This window comes from Callithrix jacchus, chromosome 13 (assembly GCF_049354715.1).
Source record: "Callithrix jacchus isolate 240 chromosome 13, calJac240_pri, whole genome shotgun sequence".
Lineage (NCBI taxonomy): Eukaryota > Metazoa > Chordata > Mammalia > Primates > Cebidae > Callithrix > Callithrix jacchus.
The window spans coordinates 123,683,187-123,693,258 of record NC_133514.1 but is presented as its reverse complement, the minus strand read 5'-3'; positions in this window follow the sequence as shown (position 1 = coordinate 123,693,258).

Sequence of the window (10,072 nt, the reverse complement as noted above, 5' to 3'; positions counted from 1 at the left end):
TAAGTCAATCGAAAAAAATATATTATCTAGGCAGCCCAATGTTAAAAGCAAAATTGCTGTGAATATAATCTGTCAGAAAAAATATACAATGCCCTTTTCTACTCTGTTTTGTAGTACATACACCAACTCAATATGCTCTCTCATGTAAAATAACGAAATTCTAATTTTACGTGAATCGAAAAAAACCTAAAAAATATCTAGGCGCCCCAAAGTTAAACAAAAATGGCTCTGAAAATAGTCTGCTAAAAAAAAATACAATGCCTTATTCTACTCAGTTTTGTAGTATATACACCAACTCAGTATGATCTCCCATGTAAAATACCGAAATTCTAATTTTACGTGAATCAAAAAAAAACTAAACATTATCTAAGCACCCCAATGTTTAAAGCAAAATTGCTCAGAATATAATGTGTCAGAAAAAATATACAATGCCCTTTTCTACCTTGTTTTGGAATATATACACCAACTCAATATGCTCTCTCATGTAAAATACAAAAATTCTAATTTTACGCGAATCGAAATAAATCTAAATAATATCTAGTCGCCCCAAAGTTAAAAGAAAATGGCTCTTAATATAGTCTGTTAGAGAATATATACAATGCCTTATTCTACTCTGTTTTGGAGTATATACACCAACTCAGTATACTCTCTCATGTAAAATAAAGAAATTCTAATTTTACCTGAATTGAAAAAATCTAAATATTATCTAGGCACCTTAATGTTGAAAACAAAATTGCTCTGAGTATAATCTGTCAGAAAAATTATACAAGGCCCTATTTTACTCGGTTTTTGAGTATATACAGCAACTCCATATGCTCTCTCATATAACATACAGAAATTCTATATTTAAGCGAATCGAAAAAAATCTAAATATTATCTAGGCACCCCTATGTTAAAAGCAAAATTGCTCTTTATATAATCTGTCAGAAAAAATATACAATGCCCTTTTCTCCTTTGTTTTTTAGTATATGCACTAACTCAATATGCTCCCTCATGGAAAATACGGAAATTCTAATTTTACGTGAATCGAAAAAAATGTAAAAGCTATCCAGGTGGCCCAAAGTTAGAAGAAAATTGCTCTGAATATAGTCTGTTAGAAAAAATATACAATGACTTATTTTACTCTGTTTTGGAGTATATACACCATCTCAATATGCTCTCTCATGTAAAATACCGAAATTCTAATTTTACGCGAATCGAAAAAAATCTAAATAATATCTAGTCGCCCCAATGTTAAAAAAAAATACCTCTGAATATAGTCTGTTATAAAAAATACACAATACCTTATTGTAATTTGTTCTGGAGTATATACACCAACTCAGTATGCTCTCTCATGTAAAATACCAAAATTTTAAATTGTCCCAAATCGAAAAAACCTAAATATTATCTAGGCAACCCAATGTTAAAAACAAAATTTCTCTGAATATAATCTGTCAGAAAAAAATAAAAAATGCCCTATTCTACTCTGTTCTTAGAGTATATACACCACCTCCATATGCTCTCTCATGTAAAATATAGAAATTCTATATTTAAGTGAATCGAAACAAATCTAAATATTATCTAGGCACCCCAATGTTAAAAACAAAATTGCTATGAATATAATCTTTCAGAAAAAGTATACAATGCCCTTCTCTATCCTGTTTGGTAGTGTATACACCAACTCAATATGCTCTCTCATGTAAAATATTGAAATTCTAATTTTACGTGAATCGAAAATAATCTAAATAATATCTAAGCGCCCAAAGTTAAAAGAAAATGGCTCTGAATATGGTCTGTTTGATAAATATACAATGTCTTATTCTACTATGTTTTGGAGTATATACACCAACTCAGTATGCTCTCTCATGAAAAATACAGAAATTCTAATTTTACGTGAATCGAAAAAAATCTAAATATTATCTAGGCACCCCAATGTTAAAAGCAAAATTGCTCTGAATATAATCTGTCAGAAAAAATATACAATGCCATTTTCTACTCTGTTTGGACTACATACACCAACTCATTTTGCTCTCTCATGTAAAATAACGAAATTCTAATTTTATGTGAATCGAAAAAAATCTAAATAAAATCTAGGCGCCTCAAAGTTAAAAGAAAATGGCTCTGAATATAGTCTGTTAGAAAAAATATACAACGCCTTATTCTACTCTGTTTTGGAGTATATACACCAGCTCAGTATGCTCTCTCATGTAACATACAGAAATTCTAATTTCACCAGAATTGAAAAAATCTAATTATTATCTACGCATGCCAATGTTAAAAACAAAATTGCTCTGAATATAATGTGTCAGAAAAAATATACAACGCTTTTTTCTACTCTGTTTTTGAGGACATACACCAACTAACTCCATATGCTCTCTCATGTAAAGTACAGAAATTCTATATTTAGGCGAATCAAAAAAAATCTAAATATTATCTAGGCACCCCAATGTTAAAAGCATAATTGCTCTGAATATAATCCGTCAGAAAAAATATAAAATGCCATTTTCTACTTTGTTTTGCAGTATATACATTAATTCAATATGCTCTCTCAAGTAAAACAACGAAATTCAAATTTTACGCGAATCGAAAAAAATCTAAATAATATCTAGGCGCTCCAAAGTTGAAAGAAAATATCTCTGAATATAGTCTGTTATGAAAAATATACAACGCCTTATTCTACTCTGTTTTGGAGTATGTACACAAACTCTGTATGCTCTCTCATGTAAAATACCGAAATTCTAATTTTACGTGAATCGAAAAAAATCTAATTATCTAAGCACCCCAATGTTTAAATAAAAATTGCTCTGAATATAATCTGTCAGAAAAAATATACAATGCCCTTTTCTACTCTGTTTTGAAGTATATACACCAACTCCATATGCTCTCTAATGTAAAATACAAAAATTCTATATTTAAGTGAATCGAAAAAATTATAAATATTATCTAGGCACCCCAATGTTAAAAGCAAAATTGCTGTGAATATAATCTGTCATAAAAAATATACAATGCCCTTTTCTACTCTGTTTTGTATTATATACACCAACTCAATATGCTCTCTCATATAAAATACTGAAATTCTAATTTTACGCGAATCGAAAAAAACCTAAAAAATATCTAGGCGCCACAAAGTTAAACGAAAATGGTTCTGAAAATAGTCTGCTGAAAAAAATATACAATGCCTTATTCTACTCAGTTTTGTAGTATATACACCAACTCAGTATGCTCTCTCATGTAAAATACCGAAATTCTAATTTTACGTGAATCGAAAAAAATCTAAACATTATCTAAGCACCACAATGTTTAAAGCAAAATTGCTCTGAATATAATCCATCAGAAAAAATATACAATGCCCTTTTCTACCTTGTTTTAGAATATATACACCCACTCAGTAAGCTCTCTCATGTAAAATACCAAAATTCTAATTTTACGCGAATCGAAATAAATCTAAATAATATCTAGTCGCCCCAAAGTTAAAAGAAAATGGCGCTATATATAGTCTGTTAGAAATAATATACAATGCCTTATTCTATTCTGTTTTGGAGTATATACGCCAAATCAGTATACTCTCTCATGTAAATACAGAAATTCTAATTTTACCTGAATTGAAAAAATCTTAATATTATCTAGGCACACCAATGATAAAAGCAAATTGCTCTGAATATAATCTGTCAGAGAAAATATACAATGTTCTTTTCTACTCTGTTTTGGAGTATATACACCAACTCCACCTGCTCTCTCATGTAAAATACAGAAAATCTATATTTAAGCGAATTGAAATAAATCTAAATATTAACTAGGCACCCCAAATATAAAAGCAAATGGCTCTGAATATAGTCTGTTAGAGAAAATATACAATGCCTTATTCTACTTTGATTTGGAGTAAATACACCTACTCCATATACTCTCTCATGTAAAATACAGAAATTCTATATTAAAGCGAATCGAAGAAAATCTAAATATTGTCCAGGCACCCCAATGTTAAAAGCAAAATTGTTCTGAATATAGTCTGTCACAAGAAGTATACAATGCCCTTTTATACTCTGTTTTGGAGTATATACACCAACTCAATATGCTCTCTGCCGTAAAATACCGAAATTCTAATTTTATGCGAATCGAAAAAAATCTAAATAATATATAAGCGCCCCAAAGTTAAAAGAAAATGGCTCTGAATATATTCTGTTCGAAAAAATATACAATGCCATAGTCTTCTCTGTTTTGGAGTATATTCACCAACTCAGTATGCTCTGTAATGTAAAATACAGAAATTCTAATTTTACGTGGATTGAAAAAATCTAAATATGACCTAGGCACCCCAATGTTAAAAACAAAATTGCTCTGAATATAATCTGTCAGAAAAAATATACAATGCCCTATTCTAGTCTGTTTTGGAGTATATACAACAACTCCATATGCTCTCTCATGTAAAATAGCGAAATTCTCATTTTACGTGAATCGAAAAAAATCTAAATAATATCTAGGCACCGCAGAGTTAAAAGAAAATAGCTCTGAATAGAGTCTGTTTGATAAAATATAAAATGCCTTATTCTACACTGATTTGGAGTATATACACCAACACAGTATGCTCTCCCATGTAAAATACCGAAATACAATTTTACCCGAATCGAAAAAATCTAAATATTATCTAGGCACCCCAATGTTAAAAACAAAATTTCTCTGAATATAATCTGTCAGAAAAAGTATACGATTCCCTCTTCTATTCTGTTCCGGAGTGTATACACGAACTCAATATTCTCCTCATGTATAATACAGAAATTCTAATTTTACACGAATCGAAAAAATTCTAAATAATATCTAGGCGCCCAGAAGTTAAAAGAAAATGGCTCTGAATATAGTCTTTTAGAAAAAATACACAATGTTTTATTCTACTCTGTTTTGGAGTATATACACGAACTCAGTATGATCTCTCATGTAAAATATAGAAATTCTATATAAAAGCGAATCGAAAAAAATCTAAATATTATCTAGGCACCCCAATGTTAAAAACAAAATTGCTCTGAATATAATCTGTCACAAAAAATATACAATGCCCTATTCTACTCTGTTTTGGAGTATATACACCAACTCAATATGCTCTCTCATGTAAAATAACAAAAATCTAATTTTACGTGAATCGAAAAAAATCTAAATAATATCTAGATGCCCCAAATTTAAAAGAAAATGTCTCTGAGTATAGTGTGTTAGAAAAAATATACAATGCCTTATTTTACTGTGTTTTGGAGTATATACACCAACTCAGCATGCTCTCTCAGGTAAAATACAGAAATTCAAATTTTACGTGAATCGAAAAAAATCTAAATATTATCTACGCACCCCAATGTTAAAAGCAAAATTTCTCTGAATATAATCTGTCAGAAAAAAAATACAATACCCAATTCTAGTCTGTTTTGGAGTATATACACCAACTCAGTATGCTCTCTCAGGTAAAATACCGAAATTCTAATTTTATGTGAATAGAGTAAAATCTAAATATTATTTAGAAACCCGAATGTTAAAAACAAAATTGCTCTGAATATATTCTGTCAGAAAAAATATACGATGCCTTATTCTACTTTTTTTTGGCATATATACACCAACTCAGTATGCTCTCTCATATAAAATAGTGAAATTATAATTTTACGCAAATCGAAAAAATTCTAAATAATATCTAGGGGCCCCAAAGTTAAAATAAAATGGCTCTGAATATAGTCTGTTACAAAAAATATACCATGCCTTATTCTACTCTGTTTTGCATTATATACACCAACTCAGTATGCTCTCTCATGAAAAATACAAAAATTCTAATTTTACCCGAATTCAAAATATCTAAATATTATCTAGGCTCCCCAATTTTCAAAACAAAATTACTCTGAACATAATCTGTCAGAAAAAATATACAATGCCTTTTCTACTCTGTTTTGGAGTATATACACCAACTCCATATGCTCTCTCATATAAAATACAGAAATTAAAATTTTATGCTAATAGAAAACAATCTAAAAGATATCTAGGTGCCCCAAAGTTAAAAGAAAATGGCTCTGAACATAGTCTGTTAAAAAAATATATACAATGGCTTATTCTTTGTTTTTGAGTATATGCACAAACACAGTATGCTCTCTCATGTAAAATTACAAAATTCTAATTTTACGTGAATCGAAAAAAATCTAAATATTATCTAGGCACCCAAATGTTAAAAACACAATTGCTCTGAATATAATCTGTCATAAAAAATATACAATGCCCTATTCTACTCTGTTTTGGAGTATATACACCAACTCCATATGCTCACTCATGTAAAATACAGAAATTCTATATTTAAGCGAATCGAAAAAAATCTAAATATTATCTAGGCACCCCAATGTTAAAAGCAAAATGGCTCTGCATATAGTCTGTCAGAAGAAATATAAAATGCCCTATTCTACTCTGATTTGTAGTATATACACAAATTCAACATGCTCTCCCATGTAAAATACCAAAATTCTAATTTTACACGAATCTAAAAAAATCTAAAAAATATTTACGTGCACCAAACTTAAAAGAAAATGGCTCTAAATATAGTCTGTTAGAAAAAATATACAATGGCTCATTCTACTCTGTTTTGGAGTATATACACCAACTCAGTATGCTCTCTCATGTAAAATACGGAAATTCTAATTTTACCCAAATCGAAAAAAATCTAAATATTATCTAGGCTCCCCAATGCTAAAAACAAAATTGATCTGAATATAATCTGTCAGAAAAAATATACAATGCACTATTCTACTTTGTTTTGGAGTATATACACCAACTCAGTAAGCTCTCTCATGTTAAATACCGAAATTCTAATTTTACGTGAATAGAAAAAAATCTAAATATTATCTATGCACCCCAATGTTAAAAGCAAAATTGCTCTGAATATAATCTGTCAGAAAAAATATACAATGCCCTTTTCTACAATGTTTTGGAGTATATACACAAACTCCATATGCTGTCTCATGTAAAATACAGAAATTCTATATTCAAGCGAATCGAAAAAAGTCTAAATATTATCTAGGCACCCCAATGTTAAAAGCAAAATTGCTCTGAATATAATCTGTCAGAAAAAATATACAATGCCATTTTCTACTTTGTATTTCAGTATATACACCAACTCAATATGCTCTCTCATGTAAAATACCGAAATTCTAATTTTCCGAAAATCGAAAAAAATCTAAATAATATCTAGGCGCACCAACAGTAAAAGAAAATAGCTCGGAATATAGTCTGTTACAAAAAATATACAATGCCTGATTATACTCTGTTTTGGAGTATATACACCAACTCAGTATGCTCGCTCATGTAAAATACCAAAATTCTAATTTTATGTGAATCGAAAATACCTAAATATTATCTAGGCACCCGAATGTTAACAGCAAAATTTCTCTGAATATAATCTGTCAGAAAAAATATACAGTGCCCCTTTCTTCTCTGTTTCGAAGTATATACACCAACTCAATATGCTCTCTCTTGTTAAATACCGAAATTCTAATTTTACATGAATCGAAAAAATTCTAAATAATATCTAGGCACCCAAAGTTAAAAGAAAATGGCTCTGAATATAGTCTGTTAGAAAAAATATGCAATGCCTTATTCTACTGTGTTTTGGAGTATATACACCAACTCAGTATGCTCTCTCTTGTAAAATACAGAAATTCGATATTTAAGTGAATCGAAAAAAATCTAAATAATATCTAGGCACCCCAAAGTTAGAAGAAAATGACTCTGAATATAGTCTGTTAGAAAAAATATACAATGCCTTATTCTACTCTGGTTTGGTGTATATGCACCAACTCAGTATGCTCTCTCATATAAAATAACGAATTTCTAAATTTACGTGAAACGAAAAAAATCTAAATATTATCTAGGCAATCCAATGTTAAAAGAAAAATTGCTCTGAATATAATCTGTCAGAAAAAATATACAATGCCCTTTTCCACAGTGTTTCGTAGTATATGAACTAACTCTGTATGCTCTCTCATGTAAAATACAGAAATTCTATATTTAAGCGTATCGCAAAAAATCTAAATATTATCTAGGCAACCCAATGTTAAAATAAAAATTGCTCTGAATATAATCTGTCAGAAAAAATATACAATACCATTTTCTACTTTGTTTTTCAGTATATTCACCAACTCAATATGCTCTCTCATGTAAAATATTGAAATTCTAATTTTACAAAAATCGAAAAAAATCTAAATAATATCTAGGCGAACCAAAGGTAAAAGAAAATGACTCTGAACATAGTCTGTTACAAAAAATATACAATGCCTGATTATACCCTGTTATGGAGTATATACACAAACTCAGTATGCTCTCTCATGTAAAATACTGAAATTCTAATTTTATGAGAATCGAAAAAAATCTAAATATTATCTAGTCAACCGAATGTAAAAAGCAAAATTGGTCTGAATATAATCTGAAAGAAAAAATATACAATGCCCTTTTCTACTCTGTTGTATAACATATACACCAACTCAATAAGCTCTCTCATGTATAATACCGAAATTCTAATTTTAGGCAAATTAAAAAAATTACAAATAATATCTAGGCGCCCCAAAGTTAAAAGAAAATGCCTCTGAATATAGTCCATAAGAAAAAGTATACAATGCCTTATTCTAATTTGTTTTGGAGTATATAAACCAACACCGTATGCTCTCTCATATAAAATACGGAAATTATAATTTTATGTGAATCGAAAAAAATCTAAATAATATCTAGACACCCCAATGTTAAAAACAAAATTGCTCTTAATATAATCTGTCAGAAAAAATACACAATGCCCTATTCTACTCTTTTGAAGTGTATGCACCAACTCCATATGCTCTCGAAGGTAAAATACAGAAATTCAATATTTAAGCTAATCGAAAAAAATCTAAATAATATCTAGGCACCTTAATATTAAAAGCAAAATTGCTCTAAATATAATCTGTCGGAGAAAATATACAATGCCCTATTCTACTCTGTTTTGGAGTATAGACAAGAACTCAATATGCTCTCTCATGTAAAATACAGAAATTCTAATTTTACGTGAATCGAAAAAAATCTAAATAATATCCAGGCGCACCAAAGTTAAAAGAAAATGGCTCTGAATATAGTGTGTTAGAAAAAATATACAATGCTTTTTTCTACTTTGTTTTGGAAAATATACACCAACTCAATATGCTCTCTCATGTAAAATAATGAAATTCTAACTTTACGCGAATCGAAAAAATTCTAAATAATATCTAGGCACCCAAAGTTAAAAGAAAATGACTCTGAATATAGTCTGTTAGAAAAAATATGCAATGCATTATTCAACTCTGTTTTGGAGTATATACACCAACTCAGTATGCTCTCTAATAAAAAATACAGAAATTCTATATTTAAGTGAATCGAAAAAAATCTACATATTATCTAGGCACCCCAATGTTAAAAGAAAAATTGCTCTGACTATAGTCTGTTAGAAAAAATATACAATGTTTTATTCAACTCTGTATTGGAGTGTATACACCAACTCAGTATGCTCTGTTATGTAAAATACAGAAATTCTAATTTTACCGGAATCGAAAAAATCAAAATATAACCTAGGCAACGCAATGTTAAAAACAAAATTGCTCTGAATATAATTTGTCAGTAAAAATATACAATGCCCTATTCTTCTCTGTTTTGTAGTTTATAAACCAACTCCATATGCTCTCTCATGTGAAATACAGCAATTCTATATTTAAGCGAATCGAAAAAAATCTAAATATTATCTAGGCACCATAATGTTAAAAACAATATTACTCTGAATATAATCTGTCAGAAAAAATATACAATGCCCTATTCTACTCTCTTTTGGAGTATATACACCAACTCCATGTGCTCTCTCATGTAAAATACAGAAATTCTATATTTAAGCGAATCGAAAAAAATCTAAATATTATCTAGGCACCCCAATGTTAAAAGCAAAATTGCTCTGAATATAATCTGTCAGAAAATATATACAATGCCCTTTTCTACTCTGTTTTGTAGTATATACACCAACTCAGTATGCTCTCTCATGTAAAATACAGAAATACAAATTTTACCAGAATCGAAAAAATCTAAATATTATCTA